The 15404-nt window shown below is 39.3% G+C and overlaps 1 pseudogene; it reads right to left on the reverse strand.

Annotated features, from left to right (window-relative positions):
• Positions 1 to 8953: 8953 nt before the first annotated feature.
• On the reverse strand, positions 8954 to 14428 carry LOC147884171 (uncharacterized; annotated as a pseudogene).
• Positions 14429 to 15404: the final 976 nt, after the last annotated feature.

Raw genomic sequence — 15404 nt, forward strand, 5'->3', positions numbered from 1 at the left:
GACCAATGCACCAGCTACATTTCAAAGGTTCATGAGTCAAGTCCTAGAGCCTTACTTGGGAAAGCTCATACGGGTGTTTTTGGATGATTTTTGCATTTATTCTCGGTGCATAGATCACATGGAGAAGTTAAAGATGGCCTTAGCTAGGATTGCTGAAGCAAAAGGGTGTCTAAATCCTAGCAAGTGTCATTTGGCTCAAACAAAAGTAGTCTTGTTGGGGCATATTGTGTCTCAAGAAGGCTTGCAAATGGATCCTGACAAGGTTCAAGCAATCATGGCATTGCCAAGTCCTGAGAGTGTCACTGGTGTTCGCAGAATTCTAGGAAAGAGCAAGTATTATCAACGCTTTTGTGATGATTTCACATAGATAGTGCATCCCATGAACTTGTTGACAAGAAAAGGAGTTTCTTTCCAATGGGATATGGAGCAACAAGAGTCTTTCCAGCAACTTAAGGAGGCCATGAGTAAGGGACCAATATTGAAGCCCCCTGATTGGTCTCAAGACTTTTATGTAAATCCAAGTGTATCTTTGCATTCAGTTGGTGCTGTATTGCTACAAAAAGGAGAGGCAGGTAGAATGCAACCCATCTATTATGCCAGCCGACAGCTTACAGATGTGGAAACAAGGTATGAAGAAATGGAGCAGCAAGCTCTCTCTTTGGTGTTTTTCGTCAGAAAGTTTCGCTCCTATTTATTACCTCGACTATTTTTCTTCCTTACCTCTCAGTCTGTATTAGCATATCTAGTTCGCAAGCCTAATCTTGGGGGGAGATTTGCAAAATGGTTGTCAGAGCTTCAAGAGTTCTCTTTCTCTTTTATCACTAAAAATACCACTAGGTCCATTATGGCAGATTTGCTCACAGGGCGGGAGGATCTAGGAGAAGAAAAGAAATGTAAGGAGAACATTAAAGATGAAAGGGATACACCACCAATAGCTTTTGTCTTGTATTTTGATGGGGCTTTTAGTCCTTCATGCCAACAAGGAGCCGGGGGGATAGTCTTGACGAATCCTGAAGGTCAAGAGGTATGGGCAAGAGGACAAGAGCTTCCAGGTATCACAACTAACAAGGTAGCTGAGTATAATGCTTTGATTCTTGGTTTGGAGGGTTGTCTTCAAAGTCAAGTTAAAGAATTGGAAGTAAGAGGAGATTCTCAGCTTATTATAAAGCAAATGCAAGGGCATTACAAGACAAGAAGTCCTCATTTAAAGGAGCTTAATCCAAAAGGCTATGGCACAATGTAGTCGGTTTGGTTTTTGCAGGTTTGTTCATATAAACAAAAAAGAAAATCAAAGGGCAGATGAGTTAGCTAAAGCCATTGTAGTGCCAGACCGGGGGGTGGTTTTTTGGGTAGACACTGGATGGCCAAAACTACAAGATGTTCAGGAATATGTGAAAGAAGGCATGTTGCCTCGAGGGTTAACTCCACAACAGAAGTAGAGATTGGTTACTTTTGGCCACGCCTTCATAAGGATGTATATGAATGTCACAAATGGAACCTATCAGCTTGAGGATGTTGATGGCATGGTGATACCCGGATGCACCAATGAGTATCGCCTTAAATTCTTCTATGCTCGACCACCTTGAGGGCCAGCAGACCCTCTCTGTACTAGAGAGGATCTGCTGGGGGGGGAAAGATGTGACGCCAAAAATTGATATTTTGAACTTGGCATTGATATTGTTTTTCTCTATGTTTGATAAGGGTTTGAGTATCAAGTGATAGCCTAGCGGCTCTCACTTATTTCTATTTTGTATGATATTGTATGGGATGGAGAGGATGAGTGGAATGGCTCATTGTAAATACCATAGGTATGAATTATAAATACCTTGGTATGGGGTGAGAGTTATTTGTGTATGGGATATTATGAGTTTTCTAGAAAATAGGAAGAGTGAGTCATATAAAGAGATAGGCTCATGTCCATGTGTTCCAATAATATAAGAGAGGCCACATGCAAGCGTGTGGAAGGCATGTGGAAGAGTGTGAAGTCAAGAGGAATCCTTCTAGAACTCCTATGTGGAACAAGGAGGATGTGGACATGTGGAAAAGAGAGGGTCCCTATGGGCTCCATGTGAGGAGACTCTTGACTTTCTCAATATTTTAAGAGTCTTGAGCATCTTTTGATGGGACACATGGCAAGAGTAGCCAAAAAGGACATGGATGGTGACATACGTGCTTATGTGATTGATGGGGAAAGGAATCTACAGGCAGCAATTGTAAATGGGTGAAAGAGGGTGACAAAATCTCTATAAAAGGAGCCCTCCTCTCCCTTGTTCATGAGAATCTCTTCCACCATTAGGCCTCATGTTGCTGTAGCTCTAGTCTCCCTAAGCCTCTTCCATGAGCCTTCTCTTCCTCTTGTAGATATTCTCTTATGTAGACTCTTGAGTCCTTCTCTCTCTAGTTTATTCTCTCTCTATGAGTAGTCTTGGAGCTTCCGCTCCCTCTTGTATGCATGAAACCTCTTCTTCTCCCTTGTGTTTGTAGTGTTGAGGTGGATTCTCACTCTATTTGTAATGAAGGTCACTTCAGGTTCTCTCTCTCTCTTGAGTGTCTCTTCCCTTTTCTTTCTTTCAAAGCCTTAAAACTTCTTTCTATTCGGCTGCTCACTATGCATACATGGTCTATTTGTTTCTCGAGCCACCATGAAAACTTCTTCCCCTCTTCTGGGCAAAATCTATGAGGGCTGGATCGTTGATGAAGGTGGAGTCTTGAGGGAGCATCCTGCTCAGGCGAAATTAGCCTGGGTGGAGGGTAGTTTTCATGATAGTTTGACCCCCTGTTAGTGTTTTGCTCATAACTTTCTGCTCGGTAGTCCGATTGTAATGAAATTTATATCAACGCAAATCTCTCTTCAAGGCGCATGTTTCTATGTATCAGATCTTGAATCAGATATTGTTGCAAAAAGTTATGAGTCTCTGTGTTTGACAGTCTGTTTTCATAACAGTTTTTACCCCCGTCTAGTAAACTGTCCATAACTTTTTGGCCACTTCTCTGTTTCTTACGAAACATATATCAGCACGAAGCTCTCTTAAGGCGCATGTCTTTATATACTTAGATCTTGAATCAGATACTGCTGCAAAATGTTATGAGTCTCTGTGTTTGACAGTCTATTTTCATGATAGTTTTTACCCCCTTCCAGTAAACTATCCATATCTCTTCAACTGTCTGTCTGTTTTCAATGAAACTTATATCAGCGCAAAGCCCATCTCAAGGCGCATATCTTTATATGATTGATTCCCTGATATCTCTACTGAAAGTTATAGGCCTCTGTGTCTAATGACAGTTCGTAGAGTGTTTTGAGCTAAGTGTAAAGGTGTCTATGAAGGAGGTGCAATGTTTCCTCGGAATCTACCCATCCGACCTAATCAGCCCCTTCAAACTCCTCGATATATATCAGTTCATCTCATGTTGAGCCGCAAGATCTTCTTTCAACAACGTATCGCTCTTCTCTTTGGTGCAGACCGGCTCGCTGAGATTATGGCCTCTACTGATCCTTTCCTTCTCCCTATGCTTGAGTACAACATCACTTGGGATGTTACCATCTTCATTCTCATCTAAGGGAGGAAAGTATGGTTTGGTATCTTGGCATAAAAGCTTCTTTCTAATGTCTCATTCTCAATGATAAGTATCTTTGGCAGTCAGTGCGAATGCTGCAGGAAGTGAAGATGTGCGTGAAGTTTATTACCCCCAACTTCATGTCACAGTGCCAATCTCCATAATCTCAAAATTAGTTTGCCACTTTCATTCTATGTCTATGTTAGTGTTAAGTAGATTGGCAGGAGTGCCATGCTAACAGGGAAGATGGAAACAGATGTGGGAACATTGATGCATCCAAAGTGACATTCTCCTTTACTTCATAGGGAGAATGGCGCTAGTACCATTCTCCATATTCTTAGAGGGAGAATGCCATGAAAATTACATTTTATATAATGAATGCATTTCTTGGAATTATACTCCACAAGAATTATCGATGCATGGAAGGAGAGAGGGACAAACACTACAAATAAAGACATGACACCAAAATGTGTACATTGTTGGAAGTGGTATCAGGAGAGAGCAACTTTGAGGTCGATAAGGATGTTTTAATGAATGATGCAAGGAAGGAGAAAGAGATAATTAATACACAAGAGAACATGCCATTGGAAATGGGGACAACTACAAGCAACCCCATTGGCAATATATTTTTGGAAGTGGTGTCAAGAGCTAGCGAGTGTGACGTTCAACTCAGATCTTGGTGATGTTGGAATCGGTGATGTTTTGAAGAAAATAGAGACAACTAGTAGACAAGAAAACATGCTATCATAATTGTGGACAACTGCAAGCAACCTCAATAGCAATGCACTTTTGGAAGTGGTGTCAAGAGCTAGCAAATATGAGGTAAAATCGCATCTTCGTGATGTGCCAAACATAAGTAAACACAGTGCACAAGGGAGCTTGGAGGAGTCAAGGTGTAGAAACTTTGCGGATAGTCTAGATGTAATCCTTCCAATTCCATCATCCTGGGATAAGCCAAGGATGTCTGCAATATTGGACTTGAATGGCTTACTATTAACACGTTATGTTGAGAGTTCACGCTCAGCATCATGTGATCATGTGTGCATAGCACCATCAGGTGATCATATGTGCATAGCACTAACCTTATAGAGTGCTATAAAGGAAAGGGCTAGATCCCCTAACCCTAACCCTAAATGGGTTTGTATATATTCTATTTTTTCAACTAAATCTAGTGTACAGTTAGTCATTTGTGGTGTGCTCTCTAGCTGTGCCCTCTCTCCTCATCTCCACTCTTCTCCTCTCCCCTCTTCATATTTTGTCATGGTATCAGAGCACCCTTGCCTTCCATTGAGGCATTGTGATCCACGTGAGAGAGAGTGATAGATCGAGATTGATTGAGAGTGATTGAGTAAGCATCCTTTCATTCTGTTGATGAAAGAGAGAATTCCGTCCATTTGAGTAATTTCCATCCATAGGATTTCTGCTCATTTGAAAGAAGAATTTCCGTTCATTCTTCTTCCTTTATGTGAGAAAGAGAGACTTTGATTGTGTGAGTGAGAGTCCTTGTTCTTGGTTTGTGTTAAAAATTCCCATTGTGAGAGAGTCTTAGAGTTGTGAGAATTTCTTGAGAACTTTGTGAGTGTTTGAGAGAGAGGAACCACTTTAGTCCTTTTCTAGACTCTATTTTAGAGAAAAAGAGAGAGGGATTGTACCCAAAACCCCATGCAAGCTTGCTGAAGAGACTCCAATTGAAAGCAACATCTACTACAAGCTTACGGCCTAAAGTCCTATACTCATTATCGCCAAGAAGCAAAGCACATGGGCTCCTTTCCTCCATGGGCTCATGCTGCAGATTTTGACTACTAACAAACCTGAGCCTGGCAACGCCTCCCTATATGGTTGCTTCTCACAATGACCTGAGATCTTTAAAGCATTGCATTGACTGGCTTCTTCAACCAGCCGGCTCGAGCCTCCACGCCTCCAAGCTAAGGCTCCAAGCTAAGGCTTCTTTCCTTCAAGGTGAAGATCAGGAACCGACTTCACCTATGGCCTTCAGATCATAGGTAGACAAAGGCATCAACAGTTCGCAACAAGGACGGACTATGAGCTTCCACCCTAGTAGACAACAATCGGCTCAGTGCCACAACCTACAGTGGCTCTGCACTGCAACCTCCAGGCGGTAGCCCTCCAACAACGAACTCTGCCTGAGATTGCAGTAAGTGCTCTAGCGATGCAACCTCTCCAGTGAAGCTCCATCAACGGGCTCACAAGTACTACATCCAGACTGCATCCTCGCGGAGCATAGAGCCTTCTACTCCAGCCTTAATAGTGAGGAACGCCTTGACTACCAGGCTCCTATGACTACCTTCAGCCATGACCAACTGGCTTAGGTCTTCACAACTCATCATCCACCACCGATAAGTGCTCCAACGCCTACATTTAATGAACTATGCAAATGACTCATAGCCAAGCGCATCTCCCATCGACAGATCCAGTAGTAGCTCCTAGTCTTCACGGCCTTGACGGACACGAAGACATAATCTTCATAGATTCCATCAAAATCTTCAAAAGATTCTATCAAGTGACATTACGACATGTGGCAACCCTATCTGAGGGTAACCACTCAACTCAGGAGTGGTCAACGATTTGACACGTGGCAGATAATTTGATGCATCAACAAGCACGCTTATCTGCCACATCATCACTCCACTCAGCTTGCCATGTCAGCAGTCTCCCGTGCTTACCACATGGCAACTTATCCATTGCCACATCAGCAAGTGCCACGACAACCTTATCTGATGCATTAGTAGCCTCGTGAGGTTGCCATGTCACCTGTGCCATGCCAGCATAGACACATCATCTGCCACGTCAGTAGTCCATGTCACTTGTGCCATGTTAGTAGTCCACGTCACCTACTACGTCATCAGTGCCATGTCATCATTGCCATGTCACCTTACTAACATCATCATTTGTGCCACCTCAGCTGTCCAGTCAACACTGACCCCTGCAGGCATAGTTACCTCTTCACAATCATTGAATGTGACCACTCCTGCCACCTCAGCACAAGGCTCCATTGGCACACCTCTTGCTAGGCACAGTGCCACATCATCATTGCATGTGAGCCACAATGGCACCATCATTGAGTACCATTTTCACTCCTTTTGACCCTCCACCTAGATCAAGTCATATCTCTTGATTCAGGAAGAATTTGAGGGCGCTCCAAAAAGGAAAGTCACTCGTTTTTTTGTGCTCTACGTGCTCGTTACATCATGCGCACATTTTGGCGCAAGTTAAACTCATATTTGAGCCTCGCCAATAAAACCACTTCCTTCATGCACATTTGCCTCTACATCGACGCATCTGACCCAGCACTTAAAAAGAACAAAAGAAAAGGAATTATTTACTGTTCTTTCATCGATCAATGGTTGGTATAGATCTAGATTAGAGTAGACTAGATCGCCATAGAGGGGACGCTTTGAATTTCCCCAAGTTGCCAATCTAAGCCATGCCCGAAATTCTCGACTAGTACCTACTCGGAGTCAGTCCATATGCTCACATATGGTTTCACATCATTACATTACCTGAAACCTTATGTTCATCAGTTCAGTGAGCAGACTTCAGCGTTCAAAGGCATTGCAGATTGTTTCAGTGGGTAGATAGCATTTGATTTCACACACACATGCCACCATTGTAAAGCCTATTCGGCTATCTCATAGCATTGTGCACATCATTTCAGCCTTGTAAAGCCTCTTGTCTATTCTCGGCATCATTGCCTTAAGCCTTGTAGTATAGATCAGATTTTATATATTATAGTTCTATCTTCACCGACAGTTTGGAGATTTCACTTGGCATAGACAATGTATTTGTAGTTGATTCATACAAATATTTTCACGACACTTTTGAGTACATTTCTTGCATCATGTTGACTAGCAACCTCAATCTGGAGCTCGGGGGGTCCACCTTACATAAGCCAGCTATACAACGTGCGTTCGAAAGGTATTTAAAAAACCCCTCTGTAACCACATTTTATCTATTTATATACCCCTACTATGAATTTTTGGATCAATAATTATATCCCTTCCATAAATTCAAAATTTAAGAAGCCTATATTTTTTGCCCTCCTCTTGTACATTTCAGTGTAAGTTGAAACAAACGCTACTTCTGAGAAATTGTATTGTATAATTAAATAAAACCATTTAAATTGTATGTCGCTGAGATGCATGCTTTACATCCATACTAGTACCTAATAGAACGTATTTTCAACTTTTGATCTTTTCAATTCTCAAATTCTCATGTATTTACTTGACCTTATCCAATTTTGTTTCCCTTGCATGGTCCCAAACTGTCACCACCTACTAGAGATTTGCATGAAGTAACTTGAATTGAACAATTAATAAAATGGCACAAACTTATAAGAAGATGGCTTAAACTTTAACCTTGTGTTAATCTATTGTATAATTGAATAAAACCATTTTAATTGTATGTCACCTAGATGCATGCTTTACATCCATACTAGTACCTAATAGAACGTATTTTCAACTTTTGATCTTTTCAATTCTCAAATTCTCATGTATTTACTCCACCTTATCCAATTTTGTTTCTCTTGCATGCTCCAAAATTGTCACTACCTACTAGAGATTTGCATGAAGTTACTTGAATTGAACTATGAATAAAATGGCACAAACTTATAAGAAGATGGCTTAAACTTTAACCTTGTGTTAATCTAATGGGAGTTTTTATATTAAATATGATGCATGTAGTAGCATTATGTTGATGTAGTGCAAGCTATAGCCAAATTTCATCAAAAGTACCAAATGAAAAGGTAGAGTTGAATCCAAAGTACAAGCATATTGATATCTAAAAATAGATACAAGTTACAACCAAGACTTGTCATCAAGAGTTTAATCAAAACCTTAAACTTAGACGTGGCAAAAAATCAGCTAGAGATAGCTAGACTAAAGGTTGTTACACAGACTTCTCCTCCTCATCGATGGATCCTTGAATGACCTCAGCTGGATAACACGGAGGATGTGGAATTGTCTTGTTTATAGTGTAAAGATTATAGCCAAGGGAGGGCCCTAAAACAGGCCACTTGGCTTCCAAATTCGACCCTCCATCCAGTATTGCCCTGTTTATTCACCAATAAGAATCAAGAATTTTGCATGATTAATGTTAGATATAGCTAGAAAACGTTTGCACTCAAGTTTATCTAAATTACTTGACTTACAAAAAATATAGAATTATATCTGAAGAAAAGTTTGTATTCAAGTTTATCTTAAGGTATTTGACTTACAAAAAAATGTAGAATTTTGCCTCAAGAACTAGCCAACTCCTTATGCGATACATGTGACATATCATTATCTGAAACCAAAATTAGCCAAGGATGATCCTTAGATGATGTAGCTCATTATAAAACATTATGGAAAGTTTTACCTTGCATGAAAAATGCAAAGTAAACTTACCTAGCACTTTTCAAAAAGTCATTAAAAACTTTGTAGTCATTCTCATCTAGTTGGTACTTGTCTGTTCTTACAATATATGTCAAATTTGCTAATGCAATAATTGTTTCAATGTCCACCATGTTTAAGTCTGTCAAATCATAAGTAAACATTTGTGCTCCTTTTGCCCTTTGATACCATCCAAGCTAAACTTCCAAACCTTGGGGCCTATCTGCTAAATCAAAGCCATGCTTATAATCCACGTACCTCCCTCCGACTTTCTTCCTCATCTTTTGAACTCTTCCTAAGTACCATGTACCATGAGTTGCATCCATCTTCCTCGTGTTTGTAGCTTTGCCATTTCTTTTCATGTGTTGATTTCCTTGTCCTTTTGTGTCATCATGAAAGTATACAGCACAGTCACAACCTATGCCAAATAAATTTCCATTTGATGATTGTGCTTTTGCTTCATGGTTGAAGTAAACACCTTGCTTTACCCTTGTGAGTCTATCTTTTGACAAGGTTGGACATCCATTGAGTTGGCTCACCAATGTTGACTTGAAAATAAACTTTCCGTCCACCTCTACAATGGGGCTAATGTTTTTCTTAGGGGGCATGTTTCTTGTTTCCTTCAAAATGTCATCAATTTCATGTCTAATCTCACTAAGTGCAATAACCTCTTCACTTTCATTGCTATTCTCGTCCATAGATTCTTCTTCACCACATGGCTCCACAAAGTCATCATTCTCATCAGCTTCTCCCATTTCAGCATCTAGCTTACACCATGTAGACCCTGCATCCAGCCAAGGTTGAAACCACCATTTCAAGTCTTCAGCCTTGCTAGGTTTCAAATCCAAAGACTCGCATAGTATGTGAGCTTGTTGTAAGCCCTCCTTCAATGCATCAATCATCTTTTCATCAGAAGAAACACTCTCATAGTCACCTAGATTTTCTTCAATCATCCCTTCTTGTTTATTCAAATGTTTCCATATATGCTCTTGCTTTTTATGAGCCCTAGAGAAAGTTAGACCATTTTGAGCACACTCATGCATGGCAATTTTATTCAAGCTACCAATGCTATGTAGAAGATCTCCAAGATCAAATGCTCTTTCTTGCCCAATCATGCCTCCAACTTTACTAAAATAGATTTCAGCAGCATCAGAACCGGTAAGATGTAGTGGACACTTCAGATTAGGATAAAAATCTCGAAACATCTTTATGAGCAATACAACAAAATGACAAGAAAGTATGCAGTCCGTATAAGCCTCCTTACTGATGAAATTTTTCTTCAAGGTGTAGGTTGGATGGTGATGAATCCATAGTCGCCAAATTTTGAAAAAGAAGACTACCTTGGCTGCAAGCACCACACGCTCCTTCAAGATCAAATATGGTGACAAGAAAATATCAATATAATCAGCAACAATCATCAAATAGGCCTCAGTCCCCTTCATACTTCTTTCTTTTTTTTGAAGTTTTCTCAAACATTTCTGTACTTGTCTACTTGCAATCCTTTGAGTTGCTCCCCAATTTTGTCGATCATTCCTTTGAATATCTCCATCTCGTAGCTTGTGCTCCTCAATTGAAAAAGAATTGTAAACAATAGATACATGATTTAGTGTGATCCAAACACATCCAATTGCTAGTTGTCGAGTAGGACTATCAAGTGGGCTTGTAAGTTTCTTTCCACAGTGTACAAAGTCTTGATCATGAAGGCCATACACATTTCCTCCTACAATTTTTACTCTCATATTCCATCCACACCAATTGATAGCAAAAGGTTGTTCGCTTTTCTCCAAATAGTCTTCAAGCATCAACTTTCGTCTTCTACTATCTCCATCTGAAGCATGTCCAATTATGGGTCCAACTTTATCTTTCAGGTTTGCATTCCACATGGTCTCCAAAAGATTCCATTGGTTCCTTACAAAATCACTATCAAAACGATTGCATGTGCAATGCACAATCAAAGCCAAACGTGGAAGAAGATCATGAAGAGGATTAACAATCAAAAGTCTAGCATAATGACCTATGATATGATTTTGAAAAGCATCTATAATATTCGAGTATCCTTGTGAGCCTTCACCAACAACAATGGAGTCATTTGATGAGCATTGATGATATTCTCCTTTCTTTCCACAAAACCCAATAAGAGTGTCATCTTTTGCATTCCATCTACACAACACGATTATAGAGTTTAATAACTTCCTCATCTTTTTGAGAGATTTCCAAACATAGCAATTATAAATATCTTGATGATATAGATAAAAGTAGAATGCATAGAGAGCTGAAATTACCTTATTCGATGCTTAATGGTTGTCTCATCTTCCACTATGATAACTGGAACTATAGAAATGACTCCATATCTTTTTTTTGCATCCATATAGATCTTCCCAACAGCATCGAATATGTATTCGTGCTCACCACAAATAAATTCAATTTCTTTTCTTCCTTGCCTTCTGGTGGTAGACAAAGATGGACCTCCAAGGTTTATACTCAAGAACTCATGTAGTCTTGGACCACCCCATAGCTTAATAACTTCATATATGATTTTTGTAGAGTCACTAAACCTGTGTCCTTGCTTTGACCGTAACATGTTCTGTGCCACTTCTTGAAAAAACTCCCACAAGGCTGATTTTCCACCAAACTTTCCTTGTCTATGAGCTTCAATTATGTTGTTACAAAAGCGTCGAACATCTTTCCTATCTATACATTCAAAACTTGATTCTTTCAAAGTTTTGACTCTGACTGACAGCATTACAATTTTTGATGTTGCCCACCACAGCCTTCTTTTTTCTTCATTCAAACTTTTCCTACACTCAAAAGTGGCATTTTTTAGCTCTTCAATTGTCAGGTAGTCTACCCGCCTTCCTTTGCCTCTTTTCCTGGTTCCTCTCTTCTGAACGGCAAGATTCTCCCTATATAATCTCATACGAAAATCAGAACAACCTGAAATTTTCTTACAGTGTTCACATGAGAAACCTTGAAATGGAACTCCAATGATTGATATACGAAGACAATTTATGTGCCTGAAGCATCCATCTATCTTGTATTCCATATTCCCATCATGTAAAGTGGCCTTTGTATATGGTTCACAAAACCATTCATGCCCCATCTTTTGATCCATAAAAAATGACTTAATATTAATTTCACAACCATTGACATGAACATTAGCTTGCCATAATCCCCAACATAACAAATTTATATTTGATGATGAAGAAAAGAATGACTCAGTCAAGGAATCAGAAAGAGATTCTGTCTCACCACATTTTGGTTGCAACACTTTAAACTCCTTTGTTTGTACAAGGAACCTTCCCAACGATGTTTGTCGTGGATCTTTGTCAAAATGCTTCCTAGGTCGGCCAACAACCCTTGATAATACTGGACATGGCTCCATTGATTTCTTGCTGGAAGAAGTGATGTGAGCTTTTCCTTTGATATGTTCTGATAAAATTGTTTGTAGATCTGAACCTCGAGGGCACAAAAACAACCATTTTCCATCATATCCACATGCCACTCTTACAGCATTTTTATCCTTGTAGTCATTCAAAGTTGCTTCAACTATCTCAAACTTTGCTCCTGCAACATACTCGATAATGAAAAATTTCAGAAGAATATTTTTTTGACCCTATTTATGAAAATTTTAACAAAAGAAAGATTTTTGTCATCTCTACATGCTTCTAGTGGAGATTACCTTCATGAGAATTATTGAAAGTGTGCATTTCCTCAATAGCATCAAGAATTATTGTTGCATCATCAACATCGTCCTGAGCGTCCTTCATGCTATCTTTTCGAAGACATGCTTCTTCAGTGATAAATCCTCGATTGGCAGCATATCTTTTTTGATGTTTCTGGCTTTCTAGAATATGGGTTCTTAGAAAATTAGACAAGCAAGTGTAAGCTGATTGCTTGCCTTCAATGGACCCTGATCCATATGGCATTCCACATTCAACACACCAAATTCGAACTTTAGGCTTTCCATTAAGATCCTCTGTGAGGAGCTCAAATTTATCATCTCTAGGTGTCTTACGCTGCCTCAATTTTTTGCGAACTTTTTCACAATGACTATCCCAATCTTCAAGAATAGACGTTGCTAAAAGTTTACTTTTGTGCATGTTTAAACCATGACTACAAGAAACATGATCACGTCTTTCATCAACATTTACAATATCAACTTCTTTATGAATATTATCTGATGTTCTGCAAACACGTTTTGATGGTGTGATCTCATCGACAATCGTACTTAGAGACCTCTTTATACCAACACACCTATCCTCTTCAACAATCCAACGTTCTTCTTGTATTGTATTTAGTATGCAACCTTCATCATCATTGTCATCTTTGATAACAAAGTGAAAAGGAACATTAATGATTCCATCTTGCATAATCTCCTTACGTATCATGCTATAGGTAGAGTCACCAAGCACTCTAACATATCCCAAAAGCTTCTTCTCAGATGATCCATAGTCAAACACCTTTATGTGAGTCTTTGAAGCCATGATATGATCAATAGTATACCTAATCAAAATAAGAGAAAAATATAAATAAACTCATAACTTTTAAATTCTAAATGGTATGCCATAGTCTAAATCACTAATGATATTTATTGAAGATCAATATTCTAGCTTAAGAGGAGAGAAAAATAAAGTATTTCACAAACGCTATATCAAAACAAAAAAGTTGAAATGTTTTTTATATACATAAATAGATCATGTACTAGAAAGAAAACCTTCAATCTTTGGAATATTATGTAGAAACTGTAGTGCTACAAAAGGTTACAATGCATCATGTCGTAATGCACTTTCACATGTGACTTTGAATATAACTTCAAATGTATGAGTAACATCTGTTGCAGTAGGTCTAGCTTTAGGAATAGGATTTCTCATTTCCTCTATTCTCTTCCACCAACGCTTTAAGTGATCTAACTTAGTTGTATCTTGGATGTGAAGAAAGTACTTGTAAGCTAGCCGATACAACTTTTCCAATGAAAAGGCTGCAGCATAAATATCAGTTTCCTTGGAAAACTTTGCATATGGAAAAGTATACAACTCAGGAGCCAACCACTTTCTTCGCATGCATCGCTCTTTGAATTGAGGGTCACATCGATCCTTGCCATCATTGACATATTTATCACTCTTGCTTAATCCCCAATCGATAATTCCTATGAAGACCTTATCAGACTCACTATCAAAGTGAAGCATAATGTTCGAAGGATGCAAGTCATTATGCAAAAGGTCTTTTCCATGCATGTATTTTAACGTCCCCATCAAAGTACCAGCTAGATTTACGGCATGAGTACGGACACGAGATAAATGGTCTAGCTCCTCTCCCACATAGACTGAGTTCATAGCATTTAACCTTGACCATTTGTCCAATGTCTCCCCATTCCAATACTGGTATACCAATCTTGGAGGATTTATCACACGAGCAATCGTGCGAACAAGTCCTTTATGAGGTAATTGGGCTTGCATTGTTTCCATATTTGCCATTAACTCTCGCATGGACCTTCTCTCTTCCCTTTCACTTGGCTTTTGAGATACCTTAAGTTTCTTAATGGCAAAGGTCTCTTTTGGATCAAAGCAGTCTACACCAATGATGTTACCTTTCACCACTCTTCCATATGAGCCTTCACCCAGCACATAATCTTTCTCTTGTACCTGAATCTGTTGCTTCTCAAGAAAAAACAAAGATGGCATTTTCAATCCTGTGGGATTGACACATTCTTTTGAAGAATTGGCATTGAATGCTTCCCTCTTTGAACTCATAACTGCCTTCCACTTTAAGGAAAACCAATCAATCAACTCTTCTTTATTATTTGTATCTCTGAGATTGAATGTGCTTGTCCGCTTTTCATAAACACTTTTAACTCTCCCTAGTTCTATGCGAATACTCACACAAAAATTATCTTGAAATTCATATTGCATATTCCATTGTGGATCTTCATTCTTCATCATGGTAATGACATCAGAGGAAAGATCCACACAAAGCTTATCCATCCCTCTTTCCCCTAAGTCAAAATACTTTTCCAAATCTTCCTGCGTTTTTGATAACAAGCTCATGCAAAGACACTTTGAGAATATTTTTCGCATTCCTTCCTTGAATCTATATTCATATAACACGCGTTTTTTATGACTCTTCATCTTGTCCATGTTACCTTCTGCGCATAAAACAAAATTAGTTGCTTTTGTAAGATTATCCTCTCTCTCTCTCTCTCTCTCTCTCTCTCTCTCTCTCTCTCTCTCCCTCTCTCTCTCTCTATCCCTTCCTCTCTCTCTCACACACAACTAAACGGTTTGATTCTTGTGAGCATGTAGATGCATTTCCAATTATTGACTTGATTTTATAAGCATTCTTCCAAGGGAACTGCAGACCGTGTCAGGAGACCGGAGTACTCCCAAGGTTACATTGCTTACATACTTTACGTTGCATGACTTGATTCTCTAAGCATTCTGCCAGGGGAATTGCAGACCGTGTCAA

The sequence above is a fragment of the Dipteris shenzhenensis genome, chromosome 27, assembly GCF_047967505.1.
Source record: "Dipteris shenzhenensis isolate YYH24624 ecotype China chromosome 27, Dip_SZ_1.0, whole genome shotgun sequence".
Classification (NCBI taxonomy): Eukaryota; Viridiplantae; Streptophyta; class Polypodiopsida; order Gleicheniales; family Dipteridaceae; genus Dipteris; species Dipteris shenzhenensis.